The 19,815-nt window shown below is 37.7% G+C and overlaps 1 protein-coding gene and 1 long non-coding RNA gene across 3 annotated transcripts in view; one reads left to right on the top strand and one right to left on the bottom strand.

Moving 5' to 3' along the window:
• The window catches only part of LOC103472793 (zinc fingers and homeoboxes protein 2-like), a 159,124-nt gene that overhangs the window by 96,702 nt on the left and 42,607 nt on the right, over nucleotides 1–19,815 (bottom strand). For both annotated transcript variants that reach the window (XM_008422629.2, XM_008422628.2), the window contains one exon: nucleotides 13,104–13,272. The gene's annotated coding sequence lies outside the window, so the exon portion shown is untranslated. The remainder of the gene's footprint in view (nucleotides 1–13,103; nucleotides 13,273–19,815) is intronic.
• On the top strand, nucleotides 6,345–13,083 carry LOC103472792 (uncharacterized). Its single transcript, XR_534926.2, has 3 exons — nucleotides 6,345–8,384; nucleotides 9,730–9,829; nucleotides 11,912–13,083. It is a non-coding gene; the product is annotated as an uncharacterized LOC103472792 (long non-coding RNA).

Genomic DNA, 19,815 nt, shown 5'->3' with positions numbered 1-19,815 from the left:
TATATATACATATATACATACCTCAACACTTTTAAGATGTCTATAAAAGCTCCCCGACTGCTTCAGTCCTCCTAAGAAAAAGCTCCATCTTCATCTACAGCGGAAATGCAGGTTGGGGAATCCTTCATAATATTTACAGAGTTTACTGAGTTGGCTGATGGCTGTGTTTTCTTATCCTCTAACAGAGAGGGTGATTTGACTGATGCTCGTAACAGATTGCATCACAGCAGGGGACGAACTAAAACGGTTTACGCACCGCGGCTCTCCCTAAACTGTCTAACAGTGGCAACGCTCCACCTTGTAAATTTGGAATAGCAATTTTAGACATTTCCCGGCAGGCCATCTCCAATTGGCCTGAACTGGTGGGACCGTTTGAGATCACTGAGGACCACCTTTGAAGAGCCGGGGAAAAAAAACAAAAAAAAAAGAGAACTTGGCTTTGTGAAAGCAAACACTCGCTGGTCTTTAGGAATGCACCTGAGCACAAAACAACTCATTTTTTATTCATACTTGTTATTTTTTCGTCTTTCAGTTGGAGCTTTTAATACCTTAATATGAGTTCATACCTGCCATACAAATGCGTATACTGCTTTGACATGTGACCCACACTCACCCTGCAAACATCAAGGTCTACTTGCAGCCACAAAACAAATATCAGCAGGAATTATGGAAAATGTCACACCACCAATAATGTGGCTCTTTTGTAGAAAAATCCAGATAAAGGCAAGCAGAGGCCTACATTTACATTTGTGTTGACAACGGTAAATAACCTCTGTTAACCTAAAAGTCTGTCTCAACATGGCTCTGCCACAGTCCAGCAGCAAATAAAAGTGAATGTTAAGATGATAAAAATGCTGCATTTACAGCTTTTTTTTCTTTCTTTGGAGGCTGGAGAAAACGGTTGTCTGTTTTACCACAACTGCAGCAAATACRATTTCAGTGCCTACCTTGTAAAAATTATTCCTACCCATCTATATTTGGCACAATTTGCCATGTTAAAACCATCAGCTTCCATGTTTTGTTGGGCTTTTATATGATAAACCAACTCAAATTGCTTCAGTTTTCTGTGATTCTGCAATTGTAAAAAATCACACAAAACCAACAGATCTTTTTTTCGCACTAATGCACGATTGTGAGTTTACTGCTAATTTTCCACAAAAATGGTCAAACAAATTGGGCACAAGCAACTGCAAACTCCCACCTGAAAGAGGCAGTGGTTCATGCTTCCACTTCACTGCTGCCTCAGCCTTACTAACTCAAGTTATAATACATTATTGATGTGGCAAGTAACAATAATTGAGCTATTTAAGTTCTTTAAAAAAATAAAAATATTTGTGTCAAATCTGTCTGCTTGTCCTTTTTTTTCATCTTTTTTTTCTATACAGTATGTAGATTTTGGAAGAAGTTCAATGGAGATTAAAAAAATATATATATAGCAAAATTTCTGGCAAAGATTTCTTAAGTAGCACCAAAAAAAAAGGTGATTTTGTAAACAAACAATAAAAACAATAGTGAAATCCTGGAGGGACTGTATAGAGCAGAATTAACAACAGCAGTTACATTTTTCAGGTCTAAGTAAGATCTATATCCAAAGGGAAGGTCTCCAGGATACTGAARAACCCACCTGGCAGACCCAAGGTTAATCATTTTGGTCTCATAGTTTTACAGATGGCATTCAGCAAATCTCTGGTTGTTGTTTTAAGAGTAAATATAAAAACAAAACAGCCTAGAGCTTTCTGAGTTAACCTCTACAAACTCCAGCAGGTCCTTTGAATTTTTTTCCTTGCCCCAGGGTTTGCCTCATAGGCTACATAAAGCGTGCCTTTTTTCATTCAGGGTGGTTGTCATTTCATGGAGCCTAAACAGTTTTGGATAAACAGACTTGGAGAGTTCCTCTGAACTGGTTGTGAAACTGCTGCAACATTACAAGTGACCAGCATCAATTACAAGTCTTTCACAATCGAGGTAATGTTCTACTGTCTCAAGACAGCTCTTAGCATAAGAACTGAATTTGTATTTATACATTTAAACAGCTAAACCACTTAATCTAAGGTATTTAGAAATAACAGCCATTCAGGCGTGGTCTTTTGAATGACATGAACAGCATTAAATGTTCCTAAAGTACAAATAAAAGAAGAAAAAGAAAGAAATCCACCTTTAAAAGTCTTTTTTTCGATTATGAAAAACCAGATACTTCATTAGATGAATCAGCATTCAAGTGAATTATTACTGCACCATTAGAAAAGTGGTTTTAAAATTGAACTGAATATTCAATGTCAAGGAGAATAAAAAAGTAAGTCGTTCTGAATATCAAATTCCAGTCTGAGTAAGACTTCACAACGCAGCATCCTTGATTCTCATCGCATCTTTTCACCGGACTCTTCAGGCTTTTTGAGTATCTCTCAAACTCCAGGAGGGTAAAAATAATAAAATAAATTAAGCGGTCTTTTTGTTGGAGAAAAATGTACTGGAGAGCAAAATCCTGGTGGCCTTGAAAAAGTTTTTGGAGACTTTTTCAAAACCATCCGGAAAATAAAATTATTTATCGCTTCACTGGATTTTCTAATTTCTCCAACCAAATCCGGGTCCTTGAGAATTTCTCTCCGTTCCAACGTCTGCTCACTCTGGAAATAATTGAACATTATTTCGAATTGTTGCTAAAGTTTCACTCAGAAACAGCTCATCCCATAATGGAGTGCTTTGCTGAATATTAGTAAATTCGGCTCATTTTAGTGCTTTCTTCTCCCATTTCTCTTCTTCATTCCTAACACCCCAAACACATTTCCTCTGGCTATAATTGGATTAGTTACCATTTTGAAAAAATCTCTGATTTCTTGTTCTTTAAAAGTGTTGTAAATTTGTACGTTACCGACACATCTAGCGCTTAAAATAAAAGAAGGGGAAAAAAACTACTTGGAGATTAGTTTTTATCTTTGTTTTTAAGGAATACGTCTTGAGTGGCACTTAACTAAATTGAACAAATGTGTTGCGGATGGATGGGTGTGTGCATGGATGGATGATTTGAGAGAAGCTGTGAGGCAGCTCTACCTTTCCAGACTACGCTCATTACTCTAAAAAACACTTGACTTCATCATGGCCTCAATTATATGGTGCTGAATGAACTCCAGAGTTACTGAGCCGCCACTGCTGCAGCTGGACGTAGGAGGGGGGAGTCTGGATGGAAAGAACATCTTCATGCAGTTTAAATCCTGACCTCCTTATGTTTTATTACTTAAAACATCCAGAGAGCTAAAAAAGAAAAGAAAMAAAAAAGAAACTTAAATTAAGCTTCTGTTTATACTGTATCTTGCGCTATGCGGTCGTTCTCAAAAAGATCGGTCTGCTTTCAGATTTATTCTAGGGCAGGAAGATGACGCCCTGAAGAATCAAAGAGCTACATCTTCAACGACTACAAAGAGTTTAGCAACAGATGGTCTGACCCCCACAGAGGCCTGATCTTAACATCATGATCGTGATCTATGATCACAGGAAGAAGCTCAGGACACCAACGCAACCTAAATACACAGATGGTAAGTTCTCCAAGATGCTAAATGACCAACTTAAATCAAAAGCGTGCAGGAGAAAGTAGACCATGCAGAAAAATGAGAAAACTATTGGATTTTCTTACTTCGTTACATTTAAAAACACTATGTAATTTTATTCTCCCTTGTTTTGCAGTGAAGCTTTTCTTCCTGTATTTGAGGCAAACTGTTTAAGCCAGGCAGAAATAGTTAGAAGGAGGGGTTCTGCTCAGATGGGGTCAGAATTTTGTTTACACATCACTCTGAAAAAAACATGGTGGTGGCAGCATTATGCTGTGGGGACATTTTTCTTCCAGCAGGTTATGACAGGATGGCCATAGTAGAAGGAGTAAAATTCAGGCTGATCCAGGAAGGAAACCTGTGTTCAAAAGTCAAGAAACTGGAATGGCGCTTAACTTTCCATCAAATCTGAAGATGCAAGCAGAGCTAAAATGGAAGGACCTTTTTTTTTAAAACAAACATGGGTCGCATACTGATTTCTTTTGGTGTATTGTGTGACTATATATTGTCACACTTTGTATTTAATTACCTTAATAATTCAAATAAAAAGTGCAACTAAAAGCATTTGTCTTTTAGTTTTACAAGATCAATAAAATTGACTTTGTATTTAGAGTTGATTTTTTTAAATAAAATGCGGTCATATCTGAATTTATCATCCCAATATGTTCATGACCACTTTACATCCACATTAATTACAAAAGCTGATTAACTATTGCTTTAAAAATAGGAATCTAAATATAGATCCTAAAAGAAAACCTGTTAGAAGCTGAAAAAGACCTGAGCTTAGGACAGAGGTTCAACTTTGGTAGGACAATGACCAGAACTGCTGTGGGATGGTTTAGATCAAACTATATTCATGTGTTATAATTTTCTGATTAAAGTCAATACGTTTCTAAGTTTTTTTAAATGCTTATTTTTACATAATTTCCTGAGTTGAAATTAACTTAAAACTGATCCAAGAAAAAAAAAAAAATTCTGAACTGAGAATTGTTTTCAAGTGAACACACAAATCTCCTCTAAAAAGGAGACAAGAAGAAAAAAAAACAAAAAAAACATACAGTGTTAAAATTAAAGACAGAACGTGCAGCACCCATAGCGGAGGAGCTGAAATCTCTCAAAAATCATCACATCAGTAAGTAAAATGTCAAAAAGAAAAAAATTATCCTGCTGCAGCCAGAATACAAAAAGTCTTCTGTACAGGTGTTATTTAGGAAAACCCACAGATACACACAAAAAAAAAAATAAAGAGAGAAGATTTAAAGAACGGAGTTTCGATGGCCCAGTTCAGCAGCGGCAGCAAGGTCAACGTTTCACACACCAACTCGGAGAAAAAGGCGAGCAACAATCTGCCTGGCCACATTGCCTGCCCACACACACCTCCTCCACAGGTGTGTGTGGATTTTTAGGGGTGAGTCATTCTCTCCCACGTAGCACATACCTCCAGCAGTGGTTGCGGAGATCCCACCAGCGCCGCACCACTCCTCCCAGTCCCAAAAATCGACTGGGATTCTCGATCGCTCCCTGAAGCGGGGGCCTAGCGCTCAGATTTTCAAACGAGAGCGCAACATCTGAAGGCAACAGATGGCGGTTCGACAAACAACATCATGATCAGACAGTGACACAGCATTAGGGCACAGCGTTAATTGTGCAGCCTTTGTTTTCTACACTTAATACCAAAAAATGCAGCAGTGTTTTCAGTGTTTTCATACATTTAGATCTCCTGTTAGTGAAATAAAAAAAATGTGATGTACAGTTTTGATCCAGGGCATAATTAAAGTGATCATCAATCACAATGCGAATGTGTAATAAAAAGAGAAGCCCTGGAATTGGAAAGCTGCGTGTTTCATTCTTGCTTCCTTCTCTGTCATACATTGATGGGCACCTTAACTGCAAGTTACCAGCGGATCGGTGGAGCAAACATATTCACATGTGTGCATATGTGAGTATGACTGGTTAAATTTGACTCTAGCACAGTACCATATTTTCCRGACAGYAAGTATTTAGAAATTGTCAAATGATATATTATTTAATTGCTTTTCAGCAAACTCACGAAAACTGTTGACTTTGGCTTGGAAGTCTGCTGGAGGCTGATCTGAGCTCTAAATCAGGGTGGTCTGGAATGTCTTTTCTCCATCAGCAAAGAGCGCAGTGGAGYGGAGACGCATGCAGTGTAAATAAAGGATGATGGAGAGGCAGTTGCATTGCAAGAAACGGTAACACCAAGAGGTCTCCCTCTAAACTCTAWWGTCATTTATAGTCATCACCTTAGTYACTACTAGAGCATGGAGATGTAACTGTTCCAGCAGTTTCAAAAGGTGGCACCAGCAGACAGGCGTTGTTATCTAGATGCGGTATGGTAAGAAAATCTTACGAGGTAGCTCAGATCGTCTGTGGATTTGTTCCTTCAGTTCCGGCCGTCTAGCTCTCAGCCTGTGATTTTAGCTTTCTTCATGGCTGTAAATGGTAATGTTTAATTCTTGGTTCATATCCACTAGTTTGAATAAATATTTAGCGCATCAGTGAAAACAATGCATCACATAGAGCAAAAAAAATATACATAGAAGTCGCAACTGACTAGAAGTTGTGGGAACAACCGAATTATGAAAAAGAGTGTGATTTCCAGTCCGGTATCAACTGTATATAATGTTGACAATTCTGATACTTATTAATGACACTTGGGAAATGTAACTTAGCATAAAAGYAACAAAGTCAAACTCTGAATAAAAAATAAATAAATAAATAAATAAATCACAAAGTATCAGGTGCAGAGCTGTTTCTGTGCCATTTGGTGGATTCTTTCAGGAGAGGTGCTTCATAACACCTCCGATGCAAATATTCTTTGCCCAGATGACCTGAGTGCAAACTCCATGCATCACCCTTGCAGTATTAGCACAGAGCTCCATCGCTTGAGCTTCAGAGAGCCTATTCAGCTAAGCAAACAAACCTTTCTGAGCGCCCAGCAGGGCTGGCAATGGTCTTCGTGCTGGCTGCAGCTTAGGAGGGAGCTCAAAAAGAAAGAACTGGATGGCAGCCAAGCAATGGTAAATGTTGGCTTCAGTTGGCTCGGTTTTCTGCACGGATAAACCCGAAGACTACTGATTATGATTCATTCTGCTGGTCAGCTGGAACATTCAGATGCAGAAATTGTTGATTAGGGGCTCAGGAACTTATGTTTAATCTCAGAAGACCTTTCAGAGCTCACTGATATTTTTAGTGGCTCTGCAGTTACAACATGTCATGTGTTTTGGTGTTTGGTCTGGATCCACTTCCGCCAACCCTTGGTGTTTCACTGCGTGTTGAAAACAAGTGACTTTAGTGGCTTTGAATCTGACAAGTTAATTGATGGGCTGCCCCTTCGTTTCACCATCTTGGGGTTTTCAGTCATGTTAGCAGCACGCCTGTGGGGATGGCAATCTTGCTCTTTCAGTTGGAACACCAAAGGCCGAATGCAAGCAAAATATTCCCATCGGTCCCAGCTGTACTTTGTGGTGSTGCTAGTTTACAAATGCAAAAATTAGATGGTAATCATCATAGTAGTTTAAGCACTTAGATTTTTAGATCTGGTTTTGTGGCTAATCTAATCAATATCTATTAGGAAACGATTACCAGTACTAGTTCCAAATAGTGATCAGAAAATAATGTTATAAACATCTCAGAATCACAGAGACTTATTTTCTGCCTTCTCGATGTATTCACATTTGTTCTGTATCAAAAAGAATACTGTTACTACTCAGACATGCCTTGTAACTCTAACCCTTTTCAAGTGAGGAAGCACTTTTTACCCTGAAACTCTGCAGCAAATACATCTCCCTTCTTCTTAGAGGAGATCTGTAAGATTCGGGGGTCTGTAGCTTTGTTGTATCGCCATGTTGACTGTGTAGCACAGAAATGAGTCTGGGATGCAAATTCAGAAGACTTTCACAAGTGAAGTTGGCAAAAAATGTTTTATGTTATGTAACTGGTATGTTCTCTTCTTTTACCTGTTTTACAGGGTGGCTTAAGGAAGTTGAGGATCACTTTTAGACATTCTGRTCAGCTTATAGTAGTATMTTATAGTATAAATTGAAAAAATTAATTCTTAGGGTGCCAATACATGCAGAACTTGTAATKTATTAAAGATAATTTAATTCTYATCATGCGGTCTTTACCTTACTGAAATGTACTAGCATGAGTAATTGTCGTACTCCAGCTCCAAGGTTTATTACACATCTTTACCGGTTATGCCAATAATATGGAGGGGGCTGTAAACCTTTGTGAAAAACCCTGCATGTCTAAACAATTTTGAGAAATTTACATTTAAAAGAAAAAGTCCGTCATATATTAAGATGCAAACCTGTCTCGATGGATAAATAATTGAAATCATGAACATGGGAAGGAAAATATTCACTTTGATAGTCTGAATTTAGAATGTTTTCCTTACAATAATYATCATCCTGAAGTTTTTAGTGTGTAAAACTGATCATTTCATGTGTATGACACACTGCACAAATCTAAGACCCACAAGGACCTCCATGCCAGCTCCAGATGTGGCGCCTGAACTTTTATCTCAAGCAGTAGAGCCTCAACAAGGTTTGTTGAAAAGTTTCCCAAAATGTGTGCCGTCCCAAATTACACAACCGTGTTGTGCAGCAGCCAGCCTGTCTAGAAGCACGGACAACAAAGTTAAGTTGAGTGCCGCGGGGGCACTAGAGGCTGCGGACGCTGCCATGTTTAAACCTGCTGAACAGAACGTGCTGTTCCTGCAGAAGGGAGAAACCGCTCATATACTTCTGACTGAAAATCCATCTCAGATTCTCCGCTTTCCTAAAGCCATCCTGAGTCTGACTTCACTTCCAGTTTGAAGTACGTGTCACTTCTCTTTTGCTCTTTTATTTTCCTCAAGGATCACATCTCTCCTCTTCTTTCATTCTACTCATTTATGCTCTCTGCTGCCAGATCATTCGACACTTTGCACTTTAATGTGTCCTTCCCTCTTCCTCCTCTTCTAAAAACCAACTCTTTCTCACATTTTAACACCAGAAGGCCACTCTGCAGAAAAGAGGGGAAGAGTTTTGAATTTTGGAAATTAAATGTCATGTCTTTCAAAGTGACCCTCTGACTTTTTCCTCTGAGCCACTCTTAGTGGGAAAAGGTACTCATCCGAAAAAGCCTTCAGCCATCCAGGTATTATTCCTCACCCCTCATCAGAACTCACCCTCTATTTGCTTTTATTTTTCTTCTTTTCCACTGCCTKTAAAAGGCAAGATTTCCACGTCTTCTTTTTTTTTTTTTAAGGTTTCTTATATTCAACAAATTAAAGCTGAGTAGCAAGGGGGGAGGCAAATTAAACACTAAAAGGATCCAGAGGGAGGAATAGACTCCAAACAAATAAATACTTCTTAAGGCTAAAGCTTTAAATTGTGCCAGAATCTACTCTTTAAGTCTTCAGGTGATACTTTTCAAATCACTAAAGGACACCAAAGGGACAAGGCGAACCCAGAAATGTGATACTGCTGTGTTACTCTGATGATTTCTGTAAAAGCAGGTCAAAAACCTCTCAAAATGGGTTCTTTCAAGCAAAACAACTCCCTGTTCCTACAGATTGAAATATTATGAAGTGACTACGTATGAAAATATATATTTAAAYAGTAAATTTGAATACTTCCTCCGCCTTTTTTCTCCACATGGACATTGCTGAGGATCTGGAGCTCATCTCTTGTCTCATCAGAATCTCCCCTGACTGACTCATTCCWATTGCTGCAGATCGGGACTCTGAACACATCACTGGGATTGACTCCAACTCGCTTTAACAGTCATCACGCTTTCATTTAAAATGTGGCCACTGTTGCTTTTCATCCTCCTGTTAAGAGTCCAGACCTGCTGTTTTGTTTTTGTTTTACAAAAGAGGTTTTTGTCTTGTACTTGGATGGTGTTTGAATGTCTGCCATTCAAAGCCAACATCTATGCAAAAACGGCTGAGTTTGGGATTGATAGTTTATGAACTGATSTGCTTTTACTCCTACTTTCAAAGAAAGATGAAAAGCAAGCTGTAAAAGTGTCTAATGTAGCCTTCATTTAAACTGGCCATTGTTGAAGTACTGCACCCCAACGTCAACAAGAATAAAGGACTTGTGATTGCACGCTTTTTGTTTGCTATGCTATAAAAAAAACAATAATCCCATCTGCTTTGTTTATCCTGTTCACTCAGGTTTGATGTGACTTTGAGGAACTTCTACAACGTCCAAAAGTGGTTAAACAAGTCAGTCAATGCAAGACGTGCAGGACAGTAACCTTACTGTACACAGGTGGTGAGTTTGTATCCCGATTAGGGTTGTCAAAATTATCAATATTGCAATAAAAGTGAGTAATCAATTATTCAAAGATACTCAACCTTTTTAAATTCATTACAAACTGACCCATTCACATTGCCTCAAATTGTTGGCTTTTTCTGGCAGATGTGCTGCAGTAACTGAGACACTTGGTTCCTCTGCTTCAGTGATGTTTRAATTCTGCTGCCATGCCAACTACAGCCAGAAAACAGTTAACATTATTATTATTTTATATAATGAGGGCGTACTTAACCCTACTGATTAATTTGATAAATTATGGCAAAACCAAACTATTGTCATGTTGTAACAATTCAATATGACAATATAAATCTGATTATTTGCTTAACTAGAAAGATTCRATTTCTTCCAAGAAATGGCTATGCAGTATCAAAAGTAGTACATAGTGTCAATTATTCTTAATATTTAAATTCCTGCAGTGATTTTAGAAWWGTAAAGAAATTAATAAAACACACTCTGAGGCCTTGACTCTGTTAATGTGGCTCTAACCATTTTCTTGTCAAGTATATATAATCTTCAACAWATACAAGTGCTTGTTGACTTCRCTGCAATGTCAGAAAAACTATTTCACCACTTAATATGCTCTAAAATAGGCCAAGTTTAATTAGTTCAAAGCTGATAGTTAACACTAGACAGTAGATAAAAACCYTATTCAAACACATAAAGCCTTTTGGGGAGCATTTAAAAATAACATTTTGGAACAAACATGAATAATTCTTCACACATAACACCTCTTATCAGAAATGCAAAAATGATTTAAAATGGGGCTAAATTAAAACTAAACTGACTATCTTTCACTTTTAATACAAGATAAATACTATTTTGAAGAATAATTCTCACTTTAAATAAATTAACGTTCAGCCTGATGACACGTATTCTTTGCATTTTTAAGAAAAAGCAAGAATGCTCCTCAGGGCTTCACGTAAGTGCTGAAATAATAAATGAAGCCTAAAACGGTGCAGGTGCACCGCCCAAAGTCAAGCCTGTCATTTTTCCTCACTGTGTATCTGTTTACTAGTGCTTTTGAGGAACTGAAAGCCTCTTCTGAGTCACAAGCACAACACATTCATCAGTTGGAGAACGCACTCTTACACTACAGCGATGCAATCATCTCCCCGGAGACTTCTATCAAAGGCAGCTGTATGTTTTAACACTGTCATTATGCTCCACATAAGAATTAATCTTGAGTTGTTCACACAGATAAAATAGTAGGTTTTCAACGGAATAATAAATGCAAAAAGAGTTCCCAGTGTTGCAACAAGCAATAAATATGCTCAGATGGCAAAATTTCCACTAAGTGGTTACAGCAACAGCAACAACCCAACAGTCTCTCCGAGAGACAACAGTTACATGTCCTCATTTCTACCTCCAGTGAGGTCCCCATTAAACTAATCCACTCCTGCTAGCAAATGGTGACCGACAAAATGTCATTTATTCACTTCTCTGCCAAAGTTCAGCAACCTGTACGGAAATGTCACCTTTGAAAACAACAACCTTTACGCCCTTTCCTCCGTCCGGTTGGAAGAAGGTTACTTTATGTTCGGGAGATTAAGAGGACATGACAAAAAATCAAACATTTATTTCAGTAGATTAAATTTAACTAGCAATAAATARCATTTTCATAAAGCCTTTTTTTAATTCTTATTATTACATGCTTAAGTCAAATTTCTAACTTTTTATAAAATTACACTGAACAGGCTGTTATCAACCAGCAACGATTAATTTTYATTGAGGTCTCTTTTCATCTTAAAGAATATAACACATGCACACCCATTTGTGTTAATTGTATTCTAATTAAACAACTAAATATATCAATGATAAAAAAAAAAAACATAACAACAAGCAGCTATTTGTTACAAGCAACAGTTTTGAATCCAGGAAAAAATTATGTTGCTGTAAAATTACAGGACTTTGCATGAAAGCATACATCCTTCCCCTTCAAGTCACACTTGTCCCAATATAAAATGCCTTTTCTGTGTTTGCACAAACAGAACAAATGGATCATAAACCTCAAATGGCTTTTTTTGTTGTTGTTGTTTTTAGGTGTGTTGTTGCCACCCCATCCAGGATGCCCCGGGTGGGGAGCCACATCATCCATGTCAAAAACTGCCACTCCTTTCAGTCAGTTAAACATCCCACCTCATTCTGTTAGCCAACATCATTCACCTGCTGTACTCTGCAACATGTTAAACAGTAAAGTCATCCAACCAGTATGATTTTGTCCGTTTTTAAAACAGAGTTATCGTTGAACTGGCTTTACAAAAACAAGAACTCAGTTTCTCTTCAGAATGGTTCAGTGGTTTCATACCACCTGTTTGTTGTTGTTCAGTCGACGTGTGTCAGTTTGTGGCATCCATGATCCCAGATGTGGCCATGTTGAGACTTGCAAACATGACCGTCACTATTTAAAGTAACAACTCACATTTTGAAAATTGAACAGTAGACTTGGGTATCCTCGCTCTGTGCAAATACTATGTGTATCTCGAGACACTGCCAACAATAAAAGACACGTGAGCTGCAAATCTTAATTCAATAGGTATCAGTCTAGTTTAGCTCATTTAGGCTCATCTGAATACCACACAATGTGATGCAATGAGATCCGTTACTGAGATGAAGACTGAAAATGATGACTTGCAACTGAATGAAAATAACCTTAAAATAGATTTTTAGGTATATTTCCTTTCAATGTAGGTGTTGAGATATAACTATTAGTCAGTCTCCAAGAACAATTCAAGTATCTACAGTGCAACAGATGTGAATGTCAGTTGTTAATGAGCAGAAAAAAAATTACATTTCTACATTTTGAAAATTAGAAAAATAATCAGCCTCATAGACTGTGGCAGTTATAATAACCACACAAGGACAAGAAGACTTATAATACTGAAAGAATGACAAATACATTTTCAGTTTAAGTAATCAAGAAATAACTCAACTTTATAAGAAAAAGCAAAAATAAAAAAAGAAGTTTCACAAAAAAGCCCTGTGGCAAAGCCAAGTAATGCAGATACAACGTTGCATATACACGTACATTCATTAAGTTGCTTCTTCTGGAATTATCCATGTGATTAAGTTGGGATAAATTGTACGAATGCAAGCTTTTCAAAGGGTTGCATCTAGACTTCATCCAACATCTGAATTCACATTTGATTGTTGCTGCTTTCCTAATGATGCCACATAATACATGCGCACATCTGTAGACTGGCCATTTGAAAAGAAACAAAATGTTGGTACTCACTGCACTTCCTCTAAGGGGAGGGGCTTCACCAGAGTGGGCGGGTCTCCGATTTAATCTTCCACCTCCTCCTCCAAACACGGTCTCTCCTTCTCTTCCTCTCTTTTCGTCGGTCCTCGTCTTTCTAAATGTCAGTTAAACCAGCAGCACTTGGGGTATTCTTCTCTGGTGTCTGCAAGTAAAAAAACAAAACAACAAAACAAATGTAAAAGCTGTGAAATAAAAAAAAAAATTCAATAAAACAATGGTGAGCAACACATCAGACCATCAGTAAACCTGAAGTGTGTGTCAGAATAGCGATGCAGAGAGAACACGGTGAAGTGCAGGTGATGGTGGGTGTTTGTATTCCTGTGATGGTACGTGTGAATGAAACGAGTGGTTTCATCTCAGGGTGGACCTTAAAAACTGCCCTACAACTTGGATGACAAAAAGAAAGCAGCGGTTGCCATAGCAGCATGAGCCAAAAGAGAGAAGCAACAGAGAAAGAAAAGGAGAACAGGTGAAGAAGACAAGAAAGAAAACAAAAATTTAGAAGTCAGTGAGGCAGAAGTCAAAACCTTAGGACTGCATGAGTTCGGTTATCTCATCTGATCTTATTTATTGGTGCTCTGAAGGTTGCTTTTCTTTCCAGTTCCATCCCTCTGTGGTTCATCATGTTGGTATTCTTTCTCAGCTACAAGGTTTGCATGAAACTTGAGTGTGTTCAGAAAAATCTTTTGCAAGGTATTAATAATACCGGAGTCAATTCAACTTTTACAATTTTTTGCTATCTCATTTAAAAGGTTGTTTTTCTCAAACTTGGTGTTTTGTACCTGAATATTAACTGATACTTATACTCATTCAATTCAAATTGAAAAATAATAAATTAATGCCAAAGAAAATTAAATGTTGTAAGTGATTTCTTAAAGAGTTGTTGGAGATGGTGGTGCTGTGGGCAGGACGGGTATCGTGTAGCAGTCAGTCTTTCAAGCAATCTGATGACACCTCTGACTGAAGACTGCAGCTGAATGACAGTCTCATGATTTCATGACATGTAGCAGCTTAATGTTTATGATATTCCACAATGGCAAAACCTGGATGACACCATTACCAGCAAGAACTGCTGATCCACCTCATTTGCTTTTGCCACTCCTTTACATTTCTGTCTGACCATATTGTTAGAGGCTGAGAGTCAATGGAGTTGGAGATATGATCCTTGCCCTTTATCAGTTGCAAAGGTCATTTGAACCTCCTTCTTCTCTCTCTGCTTTTTATAGCCCAGTTCAGGTATCGTTTGTGCTTTTGAAATGCTAATCAATTGCTCCCAATGGCAACATCCACAGCTTGTTGCCATGGATGCACATAATAACAACTGTCCGAAGTAAAAAAGTAAAGAATGAGTCCTTCAAGCTGCACAGCAGTTAACAAAATAACTGTCCAAACAAGCAATGCCTCAACCGAAACAATTAAACAAAAGTCTACAAAAAGAACAAATCAGATGGAACGTAACACAGCTACTCCATCACGATCAGCACAACTCTAGAACAATCAGAGACAAGAGAAATTACAGCCAACAAAAAGCCTGTTAGCAACGTCCCTGTTTGGTTTATTCAAAATTCAAGATTTTGTTTAAACAACTGTAGCACATCTATTTCCATCGCAAGAACATTTTGACAAACCTGCTTCTTCTCAAACCTTGCAAATATAAAAAATGCTTTAAAACACAAATGTGCATTGTTGACAAACTGCATGGCCTCTTTTTTCAATTGATACATAAGGGATTGTCTCTGCTTGGCTGGCTGATATGACATTTCCAGCATTTTGATTGGTCTAGGCACCGAAAGGATGCTACTTATTGGGTCATACAATATTTAATGAAAAAGCTGTTTTTGAGTTTMTACCATGCTTTTTTGTGATAAAAGCAGAGCAAAAAATTGTGTAAGATAGCAAAATTAACTTTCCATTTTTATTTGGCAGTAAATAATTCACAAATCTAAGGTTCCTCAGTACACATGTAAATAACAGCTTCCCACACATTTCCCACATTAAAATTACACATTTTTACAGCTTTCTGTTCTGTCCTTCATGTTTATCTTTAGGTATAAATACATACATTGATGGACATACAGACAACTTTTAGACAATGCAATGATAATGAGAAAAAAAAAAGACTTGTTAATTTTCTTTTTGCATGCTTGTCCATACCTGGAAAATATTTAAATTGTGTCCTATGCTTTACAATACTGTATATGGACCCTGAAAACACAACTGATAAAGGTTTTGCCACAAGAATCCGCTTCTTCTTAATCTTACAAAAGAATCTAAAAAAATAAAGGTACACACAACAGTTCTTCAAAATCTAACCAAAAAAAAAACAACACAGACCTGCATTTGGTTTATTTTAAGCGACCCCTAAACTAACGCACCATRACTACACACTAACGTCAAACTTGCTCGAAAGGTTTTTTTTTATTTGTGGAGCAATGTGTTAGAGTGCGAAGTAATAAGACGTCCACCTGTGCGACTTCAAAAAGTTTTAACTTTATGCAAAATTTCCACAGAGGAACACAGATTGGCCWCCAATGGTTCCTCTTAAGCCTAATATAACACAAACCGTGGCAGGAACGGGTCCTGCTCGAGCGCGTATTCACAGCCGCGGYGCCAATCAGCCCTGTCAGCTTGTGTGCGATTGCTGGATTCCTTGCTTTCAAGAAGCTATTCTGCAGCAGCAGGAACCGAACCACTTTTTTTTCCAGTTGCCATTAACGGTCAATCACTTTCAAATCCACATGTATGTTAAAAGTGGTGCAAAAGGGAGGGAGAGAGATGGACGGTCAACAACAGGAGAGATTGAAAGACAGCAGGGGAATGAACAAACGACAAAAGCAAGAAAATTAGGATTTCAACGAGGTTATTCAAACAGGTGTGAGCTTGTCTAAAGGGTGATTTGTGKGTCTCTCATTAAAGCTAATTGTCATTTAAGACCAACTAGTCAAGACTTGATTAATTGCTCATCTAAGTGAGACAACAGGTAAAAATTGAGAAATTGAAAGCTTTTGCTTTCATAGTTTTGAGATGATTAAAGCTGATTTCTATGTCTTTTTTGTAGGGAAAAAAAGAGAAAGCTAACACACCATTCAGTCATCTGCATATATTGTCATGCATCTTTAAAGTGTCCAAGTGTCCTTCGTGGATCCACTGGCTAGGGTCCTATATTTTAAATGTATTGTTTTAAGCAATTGAAGTATTGCTCATTATGTTTTATGAATTTCTGTGTTCAGTTGTATCCGTTTCTTGGATAAAACCAATGATGCAGCTAAAACTGCCCTTAACTACGTTTGCTCTTTGCATTTCTTGCCCATAGAAAATACAGCTGGTGTAGTGACTGTTTAGTTGACCCTCTTTCCTGGATGGAGCTATTGATGGAAATATTGCTGCAAAATACTTATATTTGTTTGTCTTTTCCATCTCTTTCTTTTAAACCTACCTTATTACTTCTATGTTTTGCTGTGGCTTTTTTATTGAACCGAACAATTAATGGARRTATTGCTGCCGTTAACTCGTCAAGAACTCATGGTCCATTACTTTGGTGTTTAGCTGTGTCTTTTTTTAAACATTTCTATATGAAGTATTCCTAAAAAGGTACCATAAAAAGGAGAGTTTATTCTCCAGGTTTTGCTGTATAGTTATTGACTCAATAAAAATTGGCTTGTTCTATATTGTGGATAACTTGATGCCAATTCTGATCAACAGAATTTGGACTGAACTGGTCTATATATAACTGGACAATTGGTCTGGATTAATTTTAAATATATAGAATTACATTTTTAACAAAATTAATTCTATGTATTTAGATATGAATGGAAAGCTTTTGCTCAGAAATAGAACTATATAAATTAACTTAATTTAACTGAGCTTAGAAAATAAAAAAAAATAATAATGTGTGACAAATATTTCAAATTCGGAGGAAAAAAACATCAATATTTCACCAATTTCTGTACACCTATGACTCAACAGGAGAGGTGTTGAAAAAAAATTCCAAAAACCAGAGAAAAACCCACTACCCACAATAAGTTAATGGCAGTGATGTTACCGAACTCTTCCAAAAACATCAATCTCCAACTCAACCAAATTTCACACGGTATAAGTGAGGCACAACAGTGTGACATCCATTTTGGTCAGACTACTAAGCAATCTCCCTTTCTGGCTTTCGTTCGAGCCTCAGAATGAAAGTGGAAACCGCAGTCACGTTTTCATAAGCGGTAACAGCCTGGGCCCACTGCATGAACAAACTTATTTCAGCAGCAAATTTGTTCAGTGTGATCCAACCGTGATTGAATTGCATTTTAATTCCAACAGAAAATCATTTATGAATCATAAAATCTCACATTCCATTCATGATTAAATTCAGATCAGTTGGGTATGATTAAAATACGGATGGAGCGACAGCCCCTGAACAAGAAAAATATGTTTATTTTCTCACTTTTGTTAATGGCAAATTAAACCTTAAACGAACGCCACACTGCACAATATGAAAAAAACAGAAAGTCCCTGGAGCACAATTTACTTCTAATATAGACCAAAAATAAATACAGTAGAGCAAAACACGCATTCCGACAACATTAAGATACAATAGCAGAGATGAACCAAGCYGAGGGTTTATTAAGCAAAAAACAATAGCAGTTGACCCTCATCTTGAGGAGTGATTTCTTTTTTCGCAGCCATCCTCATTCCAGTGATTAACATCTAAACATTATGAAGCTCCTTTAAGAGGGAATCACCAGCAGTGTTTTCCTCAGGATGTGGTGTGCGTTTGTGTGTGTGTGTGTGTGTGTATGGGTTTCCAAAGCTCGGTGCGTGAGTAGATGAGATCATCAGAGGACTGCAGCGCAGCAGGGAGAAACTCTCAGGGAGAGAGAGGCGGTGAGAGAGAACAACAGGTCTTTTCCAGAGTCTGGATCCCCCCTCAGGATTGACCTCATCCCCCATCCATCACCAGGCCTGATCCTAACCAGCCCGCCTCTGTTTTTCTCCATGGTACTCTAACAGCACTTGTGGGGATCAAAGGTGATCAGTGCTAGAGTATTAGAGAAGGCGTGAAAGGCTGTTAAATGCAATCAAAAAGAAAGGTAAGGCAGTTTAGTGTTTAATGAACAAGACATTTAGATGGGTTTTACCTAAATTTTATTCATCAATTAGTGACAAAAACAAGATTCTTGCTTTGTTTTGTTTAAAGACATGTGGAAGCAGCGTAGTAAAAAAAAAAACTACAATACAAGCCAAAATACTTAAACACCATTTAGTTATCCAATACCCACTTGTTCCTGCTCAGGGATTTTAATGTCACCAGCTCCAGTGCTCAATTGCCAGGATGCATTAAGCCTAAAAACACTCCAGGGCATTCAACAATGCCTTCTGCCCAGACTGGCTCCTGACGTTGTACTGTAAATTGAAGCTTTCCAACAGATTTTCAGCCTATATTCTCCTACTGAAGATGCATCAGGAAAGAGAAGTGATCTAAGTGCATTTCYTCACTGTGTATCCTTGCTTGTAGTATGATCTTCTGCCTCCACTGCATTTGTGTTTAAATTATTGAGCACCTTCCTCACATTGAGATTTTTTGGGGGGTTTATCCTGTGTTGTATTTTTTTCTCCCCTCTRACAGCTGCTCTGCTGCTTTGATGGATTTGCCTGTCTTGACTTACTGAACAGCTGTCATTAAAGACGCTTAATTTCAGCAAAGCAAAAATTAGCCACACTGCAAGCAAGCTGTAGCTTAAGTAGGGCTGTATTTACTCTCCTAAACACAAGGTGGCTCAGTTGGCGAAAAAAAAAATCTAATTAGCACAGCAGGAATACTTTCAGAAGAAGAGTAAATAACAGGGATGCAGTGATTAATCGGCTCTGATTTCCTTCGTTTTGGGAGATCAGTAATCAGCCGATTCTTACGTGAAGCTGATCTTATCCACCAATCTGACGTACCTTGGTTTGACTGTCAGACCTGCCCACCAGGTCAGGTCTGCAGTTAATAGTCACCCCACTGTTACCAACCYGAAGACTTTATTTCTATATTTAGCAACATTTCAGACAAAACATGAATATCAGCCTAAATTGGAATAGGCAGATCARGATTCTTATAGATCAGTAATCACATATCGGTGGATAGGTGAATCTGCAAATACAGAGCGATGAACWGGAGGGGCTTCCTGCWTTACTCTCAACTTTATACTAACTTTTGTGTTGATGCATTTTAATGGACGTTGAAATACCAACAGATTTGTAACATACTGTGTAGCTCTTGTAAAAACATATCGACTCACTTGTGTAAACTTTGTCTTAATTTATTATCCTAAAAATGAAGTGCCTTGAAAACATTTTKGGTGTTTTAATAAAGAMCTAAAACTKKAATTTTTCAGTGTTAAGTAAAAAATAACCACCAAGGAAGGGGCTGTATAAAAAAAATTGGCCGCTTTTTCTTCCTAGCTGACCGATTGGTGCATTAATAATAATAAAACACCCAAAAGCTTGCTTTGACCATCTTACCTACTAAGATGTGCTCATCTAAATAGGSAAGGTGTTTCCATCTTAGTAGGGCACATCTTGCTTTTCTTTATTTATAACCAAGGAAGGCATTAGAAATGAAGTTTTYATTACAGAAATATACAGAAAAGGCAAGTCTGACTTATCTGGACTGATGCTGACAAGTTCCAAGCCTTCATTCGTTTGCATGTTTTCT

Source organism: Poecilia reticulata, linkage group LG11 (genome assembly GCF_000633615.1).
Source record: "Poecilia reticulata strain Guanapo linkage group LG11, Guppy_female_1.0+MT, whole genome shotgun sequence".
In the NCBI taxonomy this organism is placed as follows: domain Eukaryota; kingdom Metazoa; phylum Chordata; class Actinopteri; order Cyprinodontiformes; family Poeciliidae; genus Poecilia; species Poecilia reticulata.
The sequence above is the reverse complement of the archived record's forward strand: the minus strand, read 5'-3'. Positions and strand labels throughout refer to the sequence as shown.